Source organism: Urocitellus parryii, chromosome 6 (assembly GCF_045843805.1).
Source record: "Urocitellus parryii isolate mUroPar1 chromosome 6, mUroPar1.hap1, whole genome shotgun sequence".
Classification (NCBI taxonomy): domain Eukaryota; kingdom Metazoa; phylum Chordata; class Mammalia; order Rodentia; family Sciuridae; genus Urocitellus; species Urocitellus parryii.
Window position 1 is genome coordinate 33624334 of NC_135536.1, and position 17435 is coordinate 33641768.

Consider the following 17435-nt stretch of genomic DNA (forward strand, 5'->3'; position numbering starts at 1 on the left):
CTAGGGCCCCAAATACTCTTAAAAGAGATCCCCTGGCTGAGCTTGTGATTGACATCTACATTACTGTGATGAAAAATGCTTAAAAAAGATAATTGTCAAAAAATAGAAAACAGATATTCCAGTGTTCCAACTGATCGCAGATTGTTCAATTTCCAACATAAAGGAAAATGTAATGTGACATTAGATATCTTGTACATATGTAATGCTTGTATTCAGATTTTTTTTCACTTCTGTAACCTCTGAAAAAATATAAAGAAAAGTTCCTACTTGTTTTTGAGTGTCAGGATTATAGAGCAAAATTGACCTGCTTGAGCTCACATGGTTATAATCTAGTGAAGTTTAGTGAGGATTCCCACTCAGAAAATCTGATATTAGAGTTTTTGCTGTGAACTAGCCAAGGCAGAAGACTCCCAAATGCAAAAGATGTCTATGGGTAGAGTTCTACAACATGTTCTCGTCCATAACTGATGAAAATATCCATTTAATCCTTTCCCAATGGCACCCTTTAAGGAAAGGTTTATTAATGTTTAATTTTGTTGCATGGAAATCCAGTACAATTCCTTGCATTTTGGAAAATCTATCACTCATGATTTTGTAACATCATTTAGGGCCTTGGAAAGGGAGTAGAAATCCTCAAGCATACCCCTCAAGGAAACTTTTATTTTCTGTAGACACCTATGAAGACTTATCTCAAAAAAAAAAAAAAACCCAAAGTTTAATCCTATATATGGATTAAATATGTGGATTAGTTGCAGTGTAAATTGATTCTCAGCATTGCAGCTCTTTGTGCTAACATAAGGGATTGCCTAGGAAAGAGCTGGTCCATGAGATTAAGATGAAGATACCTGGGCAGCTCCAGTGGAGCTGGGAGTAGGACCAGCTTCCTGGGAATGTGACCCATACAGTTCTCAGGGCCTGGCACTCAGGATGGGTCTGGAGCTTAACATAATATTGTGCTGTTGCTATTTTGAAATTTTTGATAATTTTGTGTGAACTTGTGTTTTGTAAGTGAATCTGCTAAGAGGATGGAGCACGTGCATGAGAAGAGGAGACACCTGGGGCTTCAGGAAAAGGACACATGTGACCTGCGGTTGAAGAACACAGTGGGCAGCCTATGAGCTGAGCAGTTGGTCTAGCCCATTCCAAGAGCAGGTGCATGCTAGGGATTCCTGATGCTGAGGGTGGAAATCAGTGTTGCTAGTTAGTTTTTATAAAATGAATGCATATGCGTGGACATTGCAGTAAAGCATTTTGGAGTGATTAGAATCCTTTGAAAAGTTTATAAAGTCTGGCTTTGAAAATTAATGCCATAGCAGAATAACTATGCACAGGTTAAGAAACAGGAATGCTTGTTTTTTTTTTTCACTAGATAGAATATTGGATGGTTATTAACACAGCAAGTATGCAATCTGCATAACAGCAAGGATAATATTATTACTAGATATTGAATTCAAGCAGAAAAATTTAGATTAAAACATTAGTTATACTTGACAGTAACATGCATTTTAAAACATTGTACACAAATGGAGCACAACTTTTCTTTCCTCTGGCTGTACATGTTGCTGAGTCACACCAGTAGTATAATCATACATGTATATAGGGTAATAATGTCTGTTTCATTCTATCATCCTTCATATCCCCAGTCTTCCTATCTCTCCCCTCTGCACAATACAAAGTTCCTTCAGTCTTCCCTATCGCCCCTCCCACCACACTGTGAATCAGCATCTGTTTATCAAAGTAAACATTCAGTATTTGTTTTTTGGGGGATTGGTTTATATCACTTAGCAATATATTCTCTAATTCCATCCATTCACCTGAAAATGACATAATTTCATTCTTCTTTAAGGCTGAGTAATATTTCTTTGCGTGTATGTATGACATTCTCTTTATTCATTCATCTGTTTAAGGACATCTATGTTGGTTCCACAGTTTGGCTATTGTGAATTGAGCGGCTAAAAACATTGATGCAGCTGTGTCACTGTAGTAGGCTGATTTTAGGTCCTTTTGGTATAAACCAAAGAGTGGGATACTAGGTCAAATGGTGGTTCCATTCCAAGTTTTCTGAGGAATCTCCAAAATGCTTTCCAGAGTGGTTGCACTAGTTAGTTTTCAGTCCCACCAGCAATGTATGAGTGTACCTTTTCCTCTACATCCTGGCAAACACTTATTGATGCTTGTATACTTGATAATTGCCATTCTGACTGGAGTGAGATGAAATCTTAGTTTTGATTTGCATTTCTCTTATTGCTCAAGATGTTCAACACTTTTTCATATACTTGTTGATAACCATATTTCTTCTTCTGTGAAGTGTCTGTTCAGTCCCTTAGCCCATTTATTGATTGGGTGATTTGGTTTTTTGGTGTTAAGCTTTTTGAGTTCTTTATATATCCTGGAGACTAGTGCTCTATCTGAGGTTCATGTGGTAAAGATTTTTTTTCTCATTCTGTAGACTCTCTCACTATGTTGTTGATTGTTTTATTTGCTGAGAAGAAGCTTTTTAGTTTGAATCCATCCCATTTATTGATTCTTTATTTTATGTCTTGTGCTTTAGGAGTCTTGTTCAGGAAGTCAGTTCCTAAGCCAAGCTGATGAAGATTTGGGCCTACTTTTTCTTCTGTTAGGTGCAGGGTTTCTGTTCTAGTGTCTAAGTCTTTGATCCACTCTGAGTTGAGTTTTGATGACAGGTAGAGGTTTAATTTCATTTTGCTACATATGGATTTCCAGTTTTCCAAGCACCATTTGTTGAAGAGGCTATTTTTTCTCCATGTTTTTAACATCTTTGTCTAGTATGAGATAACTGTATTTATGTGGGTTTGAGTCTGTCTTCTATTTTGTAGCATCAGTCTACATGTCTGTTTTGGTGCCAATACCATGCGGTTTTTGTTACTATTGCTCTGTAGTATAGTTTAAGGCCTTCTGTATCACTCTTCTTACTAAGGCTTGCTTTGGCTATTTTGGGCCTCTTATTTTTCAAAATGAATTTCATGATTGCTTTTTCTAGTTCCATAAATAATGTCATTGTGATTTTAATAGGAATTGCATTAAATCTGTATAACACTATTGGTAGTATGGCCATTTTGACAATATTAATTCTGCCTATCCAAGAGCATGGGAGATCTTTCCATCTTCTAAGTCCTTCTTCAATTTCTTTCTTTAGAATTCTGTAGTTTCATTGTAGAGGTCTTTCACCTCTTTTGTTAGATTGATTCCCAATTATTTTTTTTCCTGAGACTATTATAAATGGGGTGTTTTTTTCCTAATTTCTCTTGTAGTGGATTCATCACTTATGTATAGAAGTACTATGGATACTGATTTTATATCCTACTACTTTGCTGAATTAATTTGTTAGTTCTAGAAGTTGTCTAGTGGAATTTTCTTGGATCTTCTAAATAATGAATCAGGTCATTGGCAAATAGTGATAGTTTGAGTTTTTCTTTACCTATTTGTATCCCTTTAATTTCTTTCATCTGTCTGATTGCTCTGGCTAAAGTTTCAAGGACTATGTTAAATAGAAGTGGTAAACAAAGGCATCCCTGTCTTGTTCTAGTTTTCAGAGGGAATGATTTATTTTCTCCATTTAGAATGATGTTTTCCTTGGGCTTAGCATACATAAGTTTTACAATGTTGAGGTATGTTCCTACTATCCCTAGTTTTTCTAGTGTTTTTAACATGAAAAGGTGCTATATTTTGTCAAATGCTTTCTCAGCATGTATTGAGATAATCACGACTCTTATCTTTAAGTCTATTAATGTGATGAATTATATTTATTGATTTCCATATGTTGAACCAAGCTTGTATCCTTGGGATGAACCCCACTTGATCATGGTGTGCTATCTTTTTAATATGTTTTTGTATATGATTTGCTAAAATTTTATTGATAATTTTTGTGTCTATTTTTATCAGTGATATTAGTCTGAAGTTTTGTTTCTTTGATATGTCTTTGTCTGGTTTTAGTATCAGGATGATACAAGCCTCAGAGAATGAGTTTGGAAGTATTCCCTCCTTTCCTATTTTATGGAATAATTTGAGGAGAATTGGTATTAATTTTTCTTTGAAGGTCTTGTGGATTTTAGCTGAGAATTTATTAGGTCCTATGCTTTTCTTGGTTTGTAGGAATTTGATGGAATCTTCTATTTCATTGCTTGATATTAATCTGTTTAAATTGTTTCGACCTTCTGATTTCATTTGGGCAGTTTATATGTCATTAGAAATTTGTTGATGTCTTTGAGATTTTCTATTTTATTGGAGTATAAACTTTCAAAATAGTTTCTAATAATCTTCTGTATTTCAATAGGGTCTGTTGAGATATTTCCTTTTTCATCACAAATTTTACTAATTTCAGTTTTCTCTTTCCTTCTTTTCATTAGTGTGGCTAAGAGTTTATTAATTATATTTAGGTTTTCACAGAACAAGCTTTTTATTTTGTCAATTTTTCAATTGTTTATTTTGTTTCAATTTCATTGATCTCATCCCTGATTTTAATTATTTTTAGTCTTCTACTACTTTTGGTGTTGATTTATCCTTTTCCTAGGGATTTGAGATGTGATGTCAGGTCATTTATTTGTTGACCTTTTATTCTTTTAATGAGTAAGCTCAATGCAATGAACTTCTCTCTTAGCACTGCCTTTGTATTGTACCAGAGATTTTGATATGTTGTATCAGTATTCTAATTTACTTCTAAGAATTTTTTATCTCCTCACTGATGGCTTTTGCTAACCATGTGTCATTCAATAGTGTATTCTTTAGTCTCCAGGAGTTAAAGTAGCTTCTGTTTTTTATTTTATCATTGATTTCTAATTTCATTTCATTATTGTCTGATAGAATGCAGTGTAGGATCTCTATTTTTTCATACTTGGTAAGATTTGTTTTTTGGTATAACATATGGTCTATTTTGGAGAAGGATCCATGTGCTGCTGAGAAGAAAGTGTATTTGCTCATTGGTGGATGGAATATACTATGTACATCTGTTAAGTTTAAATTATTGATTGTATTATTAAGTTCTATAGTTTCTTGTTTAGTTTTTGTTTGGAAGATCTATTCAGTGGTGGGAGAGGTGTGTTAAATTCACCCAGTATTATTGTGTTTCGGTCTATTTGGTTTTTGATGCACCATTGTTTGGGGCATAAATATTTACGATTGTAATGTCTTGTTGGTATATGATTCCTTTAAGCAGTATGAAATTTCCTTCTTTATTCCTTCTGACTATTTTTTTTTTGTTTAAAATCCATTTTATCTGATATGAGGACGAAAATCACTGCATGTTTATTCAGTCTGTGTGAGTAATGTTTCTTCCCATCATTTCACCTTCAGTCTGTGGATGTCTTTTCCTAGGAGATGAGTCTGAAGGCAGCATATTGTTGGGTCTAATCAGCTAGTCTATCTGTTTTAATTGATCAGTTTAGGCCATTAACATTCAGGGTTATTATTGAAATATGGTTTGTATTTCCAGTCATTTTGGTTTATTTTTGGTTTGTAACTTGACTTGGTTTCTCCTTTGATTGGCTTTTTAAAAAAAATATAGCTCCTACCTTTGCTAATTTTCACTTCCTCTTCATGGAATATTTTGCTGAGAATGTTCTGTAATGCAGGTTTTCTCATTGTAAATTCTCTTAATTTTTGATTATCATGGAAAGATTTTATCTCATCATCAAATCTGAAGCTTAATTTTTCTGGATATAGGATTCTTGGTTGGCATCCATTTTCCTCTAGAGCTTGGTATATGTTGTTCCAAGACCTCCTAGCTTTGAGGGTCTGGGTTGAGATATCTGTTGTGATCTGGATTGGGATCCCCCTATATGTAATTTGAAATTTTTTTGCAGCTTCTAAAATTCTATCCTTATTCTGTATGTTAGGCATTTTCATCCTAATGTGCCTTGGTGTGGATCTGGTGTAATTTTATACATTTGGTATAATCCTCTTACATTTGATTTTTCAATTCATTTTTTAGGTTTGGAAAATTTTCTGATATTATTTCATTGAAGATATTGTGCATAAACAAGTGGTGATTTCCATCCTCATATCAGATAAAGTGGACTTCAAACAAAGAATTAGAAGGGATAAGGAAGGACATTTCAGGTGAGCATGATACCACTTGAGCCACATCCCCAGCCCCAAGGAAGGACATTTCATACTGCTTAAGGAAATCATACACCAACAAGCCATAACAATCATAAATATCTGTATCTCTGTGCCTTCCTCTATCCCTATAAATCTTAAATTTGGTATTTTCATGTTATCCCATAATTCTTAGAAGTTCTGTTCACGATTTCTTACCATCATCACTGTATGTCAACTTAATTTTCATTGTTATATATTTTTTCTTCATTGCCTGAGGTTCTGTCTTCCAAGTGATCAAGTCTCTTGGTGATACTTTCTACTGAATTTTTAATTTGGTTTATTGTTTCCCTCATTTCAAGGATTTCTATTTATTTTTTCCCAGAATCTCTCTTTTTTGAAGTAATCATTTGCTACCTGCATTTTCTCTCTTATCCCTTTATTGGAGTGATTATTTGTTGTCTGTATTTGCCCTCTTATTCTTTACTTTGAAGATCACTTTAATTATTCACATTTTGAACTCTTACTCTGACATTTTTTCTACTGTGATATCAATGGATTCTATTATTGTAGCATCTTAGTTTGTGTGGGGTACTTTCTTCCCTTGATTTTTTCATGTTTCCACACTTCCACACTGCCAGAGGGGAAGACATGTTCATATGTCAGTGTGGATTTGAGGTATTACAGTTTCTACCATAAACTTATATTAACCCCACAGGTTTCCAATACCTCTCATTTAAGTGTGAGATCAATATTAACAGCATCCAATGCAAGCAATATGTAGCCTTAAACCAAATAGCTCCTATTTAGATGATTACCCTTTTTTTTGCAATCAACAGAAATGATGTGTTCAATTATTATCTACAGTATAAATAGTAGGCTTGCCAAAGGGACTAGAGTTTCTAAAAAAGAGAGAATTGCAGGGGGGAGTAGAACGTGGTGTTTATGAAGTAGGAGGTGAAAATATAGAGGTATTAGATCATGGGAAGAATGAAAGAGGAATCAAAAGAAGTTGCCTTGCAGGAATACCTCTGGAGTAACTGAGCCTGCAGGGAACTTGGTGATGGTCTTCTGGGTCCTGGCTGTTGTCCTTAGATGGAAATAGCCATGTCTCTCATTGTTGATGGTGGCAGTGTCAAACCTATAGGTTCTTTGATGTTGGGCTTCCAGACCCTGGTCAGTGTCCTAAGATGGAAGCTGCCCCAAATAAAGATGGCAGTGGAAGCAGCAGAGTTATCCCAAGATGGCAGCCAAGGTGTCCCAAGATGAGGTGGAGGTGGCTGCTTTCAGAAATGGGGCTGAGAGGGCAGGCCATGCAATGGAGTTTGGTGGCCTGTTTGGAGATGCAGCACTGTGGTGAGTGGTGATACAGTGGGCTGCTGCCCTCAGGCCCTGTCCGTTGTCCCAAGGTGGAGGCTACCATGTAGGGGGGCTATGCTGGTGGCTGCATGGTTTCAAGATGGAGGCAGCCTGGGGGATTCACACATTGGTAGATGGGGGTAACAGTGTGGATGTTTTCCTCCACACAGCAGTCAGGCACTGTCACTCTCCTCCACCTGGCCATGGGGATGGTGTCACTCTCCCCAAAATTTCATATGTATCAATCACATAACTCTGTCAAGGATGTATTAGGTAAAAATAAGATCTTCCTGTGGAAATGTCCATGAGGAAACAGAAAGAACAAAGCAATTGATGGAGTGGTAGCACTGAGGAATAACTTTTCAATCTCCATTCCTATTCACGATGTTGTACTATTATTTGTATAGTGTAAATTAATTTAACTTTTAATTTTTAGTGGTATCCCTTTTTTTAGTTCTTTCCATTTTTATTAGTGAATTATAATTATACTTAAATGGGGGACTTGTTGTTACATATTTATTCGTGCTCACAGTATAATGATATAATTTGGCCACTATCATTCCCTAATATTTTTACTTTCCCTCTCCTCCTCCCTCCCTCTGGTTCCTTTCTTATACTGATGTCCCTTTGATTTTCATGAGATCCCAACCCCAATATTTCTTTTCCTTTTCATCTGTAGTTTCCACATTTGAAAGAAACGAATGACCCTTGACTCTCTGAATTTGGTTTATTTCACCTAACCTACTGTTCCCAACTTCCATCAATATTCCTAGTTGTTGTTGGTGGCAGTGTCAAGCCTATAGGTACTTTGATTTTTGGCTTCCAGGTAAAAAATAAGATCTTCCTGTGGAAATGTCCATGAGGAAACATAAAGAACAAAGCAAATGGCATAATTTTGTTGCCTTTATGGATGACTAAAACTTCAGTTTATTTATCCACTGATGGACACCTAGATAGTTCCATAGTTCAACAATTTTGAATTGTGTACCCATGTATTGCTATCTCACTATAGCAATACATGGGTACACATGTATTGCTATAGTGAAATAGCTTTAAGTCTTTAGGATACATGCCCAGGAATGGTATAACTGGGTCACATGTTAGTTTCGTCCTTATTCTTTTGTGGGACCTCATTATTGGTTTCTAAAATGGTTGTACTAATTTGTATTCCCATCAACAGTGTAAAAGTGTTTCTTTTTCCTTACATTCTCTCCAACACTTATTATTGTTTGTATTCTTGATGTTAGCCATTCTATGTGGAGTGAAATGAGTTCTTAGTTTTGATTTGCATTTCCTGATTGATGTGAGTGTTGAACATTTTTTATGTGTTTATTGGCCATTTGCATTTCTTCTTTTAAGAAGTGCCTGATTAGTTCATTTGTCCATTTATTAAATGGGCTATTTATTTTTTGGTGTTAAGTTTTTGAGTTCTTCATTTATTCTGGATATTAATTCTTTGTCAGTAGAGTAGCTAGCAAATTTATCTCCCTTTCTGTAGGTCCACTCTCTCATTCTTAATTTATTACTTTTAAATTGTTGCAATTTTTTAATTGGTGTCATCCCATTTATTAACTCTTGGGATTATTTCCTGACCTGTAGGAATCCTTCATGAATGTTATTGTCTGAATTTATATGTTGTAGTATTGACCCTATGTTTTCTTCTAGGAGTTGCATTTTTTCTGGTTTCATACCTGGCTTGACCCATTTTGAAGATTTTTGGGGGGTAGGTGGAGTGAGAGATGGGGACCTAGGTTTATGATTCTACACATGAATATCCGGTTTTCCAATCACCATTTGTTAAAAATACTACTCTTTCTGCAACATATATTTTTGGTATATTTGTCAAGGATCAGATGACTATATCTGTGTGGTCTTTTCTGTGCCTCTAGTCTTTTCCATTGGTCTATCTGTGTCTTTTTATGCCAGTACCATACAGTTTTTGTTACTAGAGCTCTGTAGTATAATTTAAAGTCAACATTTCTTTTTTCTTTTTTCCCCACTTGGCCACAACGGATTGCTTACTCTTTCTTTTTTCTAAATTCTGGGACAAATGCCCTTGGTATCTAATGGGGATTGCATTGTATCTCTATATTGTGTTTAGTAGCACCATCATTCTGAAAGTATTATTTCTGCCTGCCCATGAATATGGGAGTTCTTTCCATATTCTACTGTTTTGTTCAATTTCTTTCTTCAGAGTTCTATAGTTTTTATGGTAGAATTCTCTTATGTCTTTGGGTAGATTTATTCCTATCATTTTTTGCATTACAATTCTTAATACACTTACCACACTTTTTGTAACTCTGTATATAAGTATGTTGACACCCAATTCAAGCCTTCATACATGTACTTTGTGTAATCATGTCCATCACATTTCACCATCCTTGCTAATCCCCTGCCCCATCCTTTTCCCTCCCATCCTTCTTCCCTATCTAGAATTCATCTATTCCTCCCATGTTCTCCTTCCCTACCCCACTATGAGTCAACCTCTTTATATCAGAGAAAACATTTGATATTCGTTTTTTGGGGACTGGCTGACTTCTCTTAGCATTATCTTCTCCAATGCCATCCATTTACCTGCAAATGTCATGGTTTTCTTCTTTCTTAATGCTGAGTAAAATTTCATTGTGTATATATGCCACATTTTTTAATCCATTCATTCACTGAAGGACATCTAGGTTGGCTCCATAGATTAGCTATTGTGAATTGTGTTTTTATAAATATTAATGTGGCTGTGTCCCTGTAGTATGCTGTTTTTAAGTCCTTTGGGTATAGTCCAAGGAGAGGAACAGCTGGGTCAAACGGTGGTTCCATACCCAGCTTTCCAAGGAATCTCCATACTGTTTTCCAAATTGGCTGCACCAATTTGCAGTCCCACCAGAAATGTATGAGTGTACCTTTTTTCCCACATCCCCGCCAACACTTATTGTTGTTTGTCTTCATAATAGCTGCCATTCTGACTGGAGTGAGATGATATCTTAGAGTGGTTTTGGATTTGCATTTCTCTGATTTCTAGAGATGATGAGCATTTTTTCATATATTATTGATTGATTGTCTATCCTTCCGTTCAGCTGAGAGCAGTTTTTGTGCTTGGTATTCATTGTGCTGAGCAATCACAGCTGGGGAAGGGGAGAGAGGAAGGAAGTTAGAAACCAGGCACCTGTTCAAAGGCAGATCCAAGCACTGGTAGCCACGCCCACCCAAAAATGGCTAGAGAGGTTTTCCAAGATGGAGTCAGTCAGTTTCCAGTGCTGGGGTGTCTGATGAGGTGGAGGAGAGCTGGGTGGCTTTGTGCTATGGCTAGATTGCAGCTGTGTGGCCTACTTGGGAGCGGAGCACACACAGCTAATTAGGTAATTCTGCTCTGCCGCTTGAGCTCTGTGTGTGCTAGAACTGTGGCTTTGGGTCTGGAGTCCAGAGTGTTAATTAAACACAGAGACTCTGATTTCTGCCCAGGTATTCCAGCTTTGATGGTTTCTGTGAAAATCTGCTGTTTAGGGGTCCTGTTGCACACTTTGAGATGTTGTATTCCTTCTACCTGAGGCCTTGTGGAGATGCCACCTATTTTCTTGGTTTAATTACACAGAGCAGCCAAAAACAGTAACTTCTGTATTCCGCCATCTTGGATCCTCCCTCTTGACATCACTTTCAATTATAGTGCTTGAAATGAATTTGCTAAGGGAAGAAATTTTGAAAATCCTCTAAATTGCATAATCTCAATTCAGAAAGTCTTATTTTCACTTTTGTTTATTTGGTCTTCTTTCAGCTGGTTTGGTTAAGGGTTAATTAATCTTGTTTATTTTTTTAAAGAAGTAACCCATTCTTGCATTGATTCCTTAGATATATATTTTCAAAATTTCTTGTTAGTCTACTAGCAAATCAGTCCACCACTCACTGGCTGCTGTTGGAGATATAAGTGACAGGGCATCCTCAACACCCAGATCATCTCTATGGCCTTTCCTAAAAGTAGCAGTATATATTCATTAGCCCAGGTAGCCATGGAAGGAAGGATACCAACATCCGCAGCATCACTTGTACATTATCAGTAAGAATGATCACTGAAATTGAGACACTAAGTACAATATTATCCTCCTGACAGTCCCTGAAGGTGGAAGAAAATCTTTTTTCTGGATGCCACAACTCAAAAAGGCAAACAATGACCTGAAGTATCTGTATCCAAGAATAGAGAACTTTGTCCAATGAAATATTGAGAATTATATTATACACAGAGTGGGAAAGAGTATAGAAACTTAGAATGAAGAAATGTTTTATATATGGAAACATTTTATACACACACACAGACTCCAAGATGGCCGCAAATAGAGTGCATCACACCCTGTGTACTGCACCACTGCGCAGGTGAATAATGAGTTAGAATGACAAAAAACTATCTTCTTAGAAACTTACAGCAAATTGGGGGTGCACCGAAACCTAGAGGAAGGATTTCCAGCACCGAGGTCTGGTAACTGAGTCTCTAACACAAGCCAACTGTGCGACCGGAGATCCAGGCTGACTGATTCGTGCGGCCCGCCCTGTGGCTACAGACAGCGGGGCGCTGCTGAGAAGTGGCCAGCAAGCAGAGATAAACGTTGCTGCAGATTCTGTGGAATCCTGCCTGCTGAGCCCTCACTGAGCCCCCAGGCTGAGTTCAGGATTTCAGACGGGGAAGGAAGCAGTACAGTTCTATCCCCCACAGAAGAAACTCCACCAAGGAAACCAGCGCCCACCATCTTGGAGAGCTGAAGTAACCACCGCCACTCTCCAACAGATTGCAACAATAAAACAGGTGTGTGTGTTACTGAGCTCATCTCCCAAAGAGCAGGGAATTCACATAAAATCTCTCCTAGACTTTCTGGGGGAGGGATTATCAGAGGGAGACTGCATAAAGATGCAGGGAAAACTAGAGACACCTGACCTTCAACTCCCCCTCCCATCAGCAGCGAAAAGGAAACCTGTCTTGCCAGCGCTGGGTGAGGGGCAAGTGGGAAAAAATCAAAACAATAGAGTGCCGGGGTTCCCAATAGCCACCCTCCACACCCAACAAAAGGCAGGCCCAGAGTACAGTTTGAACTGCCAAGAGGCATCACTCAGAGGAAATCTGGTCTAGCAGGAGAAACCAGGACTAACAGGAGAAACCAGGGGACTAGAGGCCAGGCCCTCGTGACTGGGCGGCTAGAGATCGCCCACCCGCCGGCGACAACCAGCTCATTGCCCGCGTGACTGGGCGGCTGGAGACCGCCCGCCCGCCAGGGACCAGGAGCTGAAACCAACCAGAGACAGTCCCACCCCGCCATTCGGACACCCCTACAAGGAGCCTGGGGCCCATCATAGCAGAGAGGTGATGTCCCTGGAGCTTGGCCTTCGGAATTACTTCCCAGCGGAATCCACTTTAGCAGGCATAGTCTACCAACACAAAGGAGAGACAACAGAGATATACAAAACCAAAAGAAATCTATAGAAGAGAGCAGAAACACAGCAATCAAATAGAGCTGGAAAGTAACGTGAACATCATGAAAAAACAAGGGAAAAAAGGAGTACAAACAATGCAGGACAACTTAAATCTACAGGAGGACCTAGAAGCATCAGAAACATGGATAGGGAAAGAACTCAAGGCATACCTAACTCAGATGGAAAGGAATATTAGAGAAGACATGAGACAGCAAGTCCAAGCAATAAAAGTATATTTTGAAAATGAATTAAACAAACAAATTCAAATGACAAAGAACGAGCTTTACCAGGAGATAGAGATCTTAAAAAAAATCAAACAGTAATCCTAGAAATGCAGGAAACTATGAACCAAATTAAAAACTCAAATGAGAATATTACAAATAGACTAGATCAAGTAGTAGTCAGAACATCAGATAATGAAGACAAAGTTGATAAACTTGAAAAGAATATAGTCAATAGAGAAAAGATGCTTAAACCCATGAGCAGTCTATTCAAGAGATATGGGATGTCATAAAAAAAAACCAAATTTGAGAGTCATTTGGATAAAAGAAGGCATAGAGAATCAAACCAAAGGAATGGACAACCTATTAAATGAAATAATTCTAGAAAACTTCCCAGAGATGAAAGATGGAATGGATTGCCAAATCCTGGAAGCCTACAGGACCCCAAACATTCAAAACCATAATAGACCAACTCCAAGACATTTAATTATGAAGATAGCCAACATACAGAACAAGGAGAGAATATTAAAAGCTACGAGAGAAAGGAGGCAGATTACATTCAGGGGTAAAACAATTAGGTTAATGACTGATTTTTCACCACAGACATTCAAAGCGAGAAGATCCTGGAACAATGTATTTCAAATGCTGAAAAATAATGGATTCCAACCAAGAATACTGTATCCAGCAAAATTAAGCTTCAGATTCGACAATGAAATTAAAATCTTCCACTATACACACACACACACACACACACACACACACACACACACACACACACTTACACATAGTTTTGAGATGAAGTTTGCCATAAGATGTGTCCTTAAAACTTTAATGGCCATGGGATATGACTGAGGAGTTAGATTTATTCTCTGTGACTCCAATGAAGTAGTGAAGGCAAATCAGAGGAAAGGGGTCTTGACTCTGGAAATGAGGTCATCTTGGTTTGCCTGAAGCCATTGCTCACTTCCTCCCAGTGCACTATCCTATCTTTCACAGGCAATAAGTAGGCTTCCCTAGATTTTTGTCTTATAGACATTTGAGGAAACACCAAGGAATTAAAGTAGATGAGAGCAAGGTTTTTTTTCTTTGACAAATGGAAATAATCCTAGAAATGTACAGAGCTAAAGTAGTATATCAAAGTTTTGGGTAAGGAACTTTAATTTTAAAATTAAATTCAGACTCACAGGAAATTGATTTGTAGAAGAAGGTAATTCATGTCATTGATCAAGGTTACAGAACTCCATCCCAGGAGGACTGGCTCATAGGTTAAGAGGAAATTACAGGGAAGATATAAGACAGTTATTGCATTTATGGACAATAATCCACTTTGATAGGAGAAGATAAGGTCACATCAATAATAATCTTATGTGTGGTTACATATTTTGAATCTGTAGTTTGATGTTTTTTGAGGATCTTTTCTCTTTCTCTTAGGACTTTGCAGAATAGAAGCCATCAGAAATAGAAGACTGTTTTTTAAACATATCAAATTTCTCATTGCAATTCAACCCAATCTGTCTACCTGTTTTTGAAGTTGGAGTATTAATGACTCAAGAATATATGCTGTGTTCCTTTACAATTAACAGTTGACCTTTACTTTACTAAGGCACCTTTACTAAGGGAAGATGACACAGTTTGACTTTGGTACTGCCCATTTTCTGGGAATGATAAGTTATGGGCAGGACCAGGCTTGGAGCAGCAGAGTCTGAGATGATGTGCATTTCTAATATTCAGTGGTCTTCTGTCTTTCTGTTCTTTGCCTTACAAGTTCCTTTGATGAAGAGTTTTTATTTGTCAAAGACATATTTTGGAGGAAGATTTTGCTGAAAGGGAAAGTGTTAAGTGTTCCTTCATTTAAGAGAGTGCTTCCTTGATTTCAAACTTGTCAAGTCAGCCCATGGTTGTATCAACACCAGCAGCACCTGTCACTTTCCAATTTATTAATAATGTCTCAGTAGTGTTCAGAAACATCAACCTTTATCTCTACATATTAACTGTGCATTTAATTTCTTGTATGTAATAAGAAATTTAGGTACATTATGACGCAGATGCTTAATAATTTTTTCTAAATATTGCTTAACATTTTCACCGACTTTTTTGTGTATAGTTAAGGTGTATAGATTGTTGTTTTGCTATACATATACATAGTGAAAATTGGACAGATGGATGAGGACATGCGTAGGGAAGGCATGGGGAAAAAATCCCCAACACCAGGTATCTCCATGTGATCAGCAATCCTATAGCTGTAGTTAATAGATTCATAAAGGAAATTAGAGCTGTTTTGCCTTGAAATCCAGACTTTGAATATGAGTTTATACATGCTATTTAGACTCCTATCATATAAATAATCCCTTGTGATCAATATCATAATCCCTGTTATTGCTGGCCTTCAACTCTTTAGATATTGCATTAGTTATTTTTTTTGTATTAGAAAACATTACACATCAAACACAGAAAATAATTATGATATAAAATATATAAAATTGATAATTTTATACCCCCAATATTTGTTCCCAATATTTGTTCAAAAAATACAGAGAAGTACACATATAGGATAAACAAGTCGAGATATCTAATACACAGTATAAGGCATATAGTTTATTATACTGCATTAGGAATTTCTGTCAAATAGATTTTAGCTGTTTTGTTAAACTCAAAAATTTACTATAGAAGAGAATAGACATGTTATATTCTTCATTATATAATCACTTTACTATCTATATTCATCCTAAAACATCCTGTTGTAAACCAGAATTATACAAAACAAAATTTGTTTTGAAGAATCCTACTTATTTACATTTACCTATGCCCTTCTTCTTTTGATAAAACTCTGTTTTATAAATATAGTTATATTTATTCCTCAACATTTAATTTTACTGAACTTTTACCTTTATTTTTAGTGTATGTGAAAAAATATCGAGATATATTTTCCTATTGCTTTACTCAACTCTTACTAGTGGGTTACAAAGATTTGGGTTAATGGCAAATTCACAGATGGCTCACTACAAAGTTCTCTGTCTTTATGTCTAGACTGAATCAAACATTATTATCACAAGTTTATTTTAAAATTATATCTTCTATTGATGCTGATGAATCAACAAAAGTAAAGAATCTTTATAAATAATAAATTCCCTAATTCTCCAACTTCTGGTCAAAGGTAGGTGCATTTTAAGAGCTCTCATAATAAGAATGCATAGAGACTGTGATTGGTGTGGTGAGGAGGATTCCTCTTGACTGAGTTATGGATATTATCAGAGTTATCAGATAGTTGGCTTGTTTTTGTAGTCTTTAGATAAATTAGATTTAAAACATCTGAATGGGAACTAATCTTGTGGCTCCTCCTTCAACTGGCTGTCCTTCTTCCCGTCAATATTATCACTAGCTCTTTTCCTGGAGAAGGACATAGACTCCTTATTAGTCCACTTCCCCTGAGACTGGTCATGGGATGAGAGAGAAGCATGACTTATATTTTATCACTAAGTTTTATGGTATAAGACAGAGGGTATGTTATTATTCACCTAAAATGTCTATCTTACTAAGGTGACAATTTATCCAAAAGAATGAACACACACACACATTCACACACACACACACACACACACACACACACACACACCCTCCAGCCACAGTGTGCAGGGTCAATATCTCAGATCCAGACAGGTTCAAGCTTTGGACCCACACCGTGGTTGGTGTGTGTTTTCCTTTTGCTTCTGTAACAGACTTGGTGGCTTATAATCACAGAAGTGTTTTTTCTCTGTCATGATTCTGGAGGCCTGAAGTTGGAATCAGTTTCTTTGGGCTGGAAGCGAGGTGTCAGGAGGGATGCATCTGTGCAGAGGTTGTAGGGAGAATCTGCTCCTGGCCCCTCCCAGCTCTGATGGCCGCCAGCATTTCTGGCTTGTGGTGCCTCCTCCAGTGTCTTCCTCCACAGTCACCTTGGCATCTCTCTCCCATTGACAAGTGTCCCTCTTGCAAGCACACACAAGATTGCTTTCATATTTCATTAATTCAGTATACTCTCTAAGATCTGAGGATCTTAACTTAATCACACCTGTATATAAAGTAACTGGCATTCCAGGGTACTGTTTTGGTGGTACTCTTTTGCCTTCCACAGTGGGTATAGCTGGAGCTCTCCCCACCAATTTTGTAAGTAATGTTATGTATTAGACTGAGTCCAATCACAATAATAGAATGTGAAATCACTTTATATTACTGGTGTTTTAAATATTATTTTAAAAATTATTGTACAGAAGAATTGACTCTTTGGTGATCAGTTCTATCTGTGAACACTGAATTCCAGTGCATCATATAGATCTGCGTAACCACTATACAATCATGATATGGAGCAGTGTCATTACT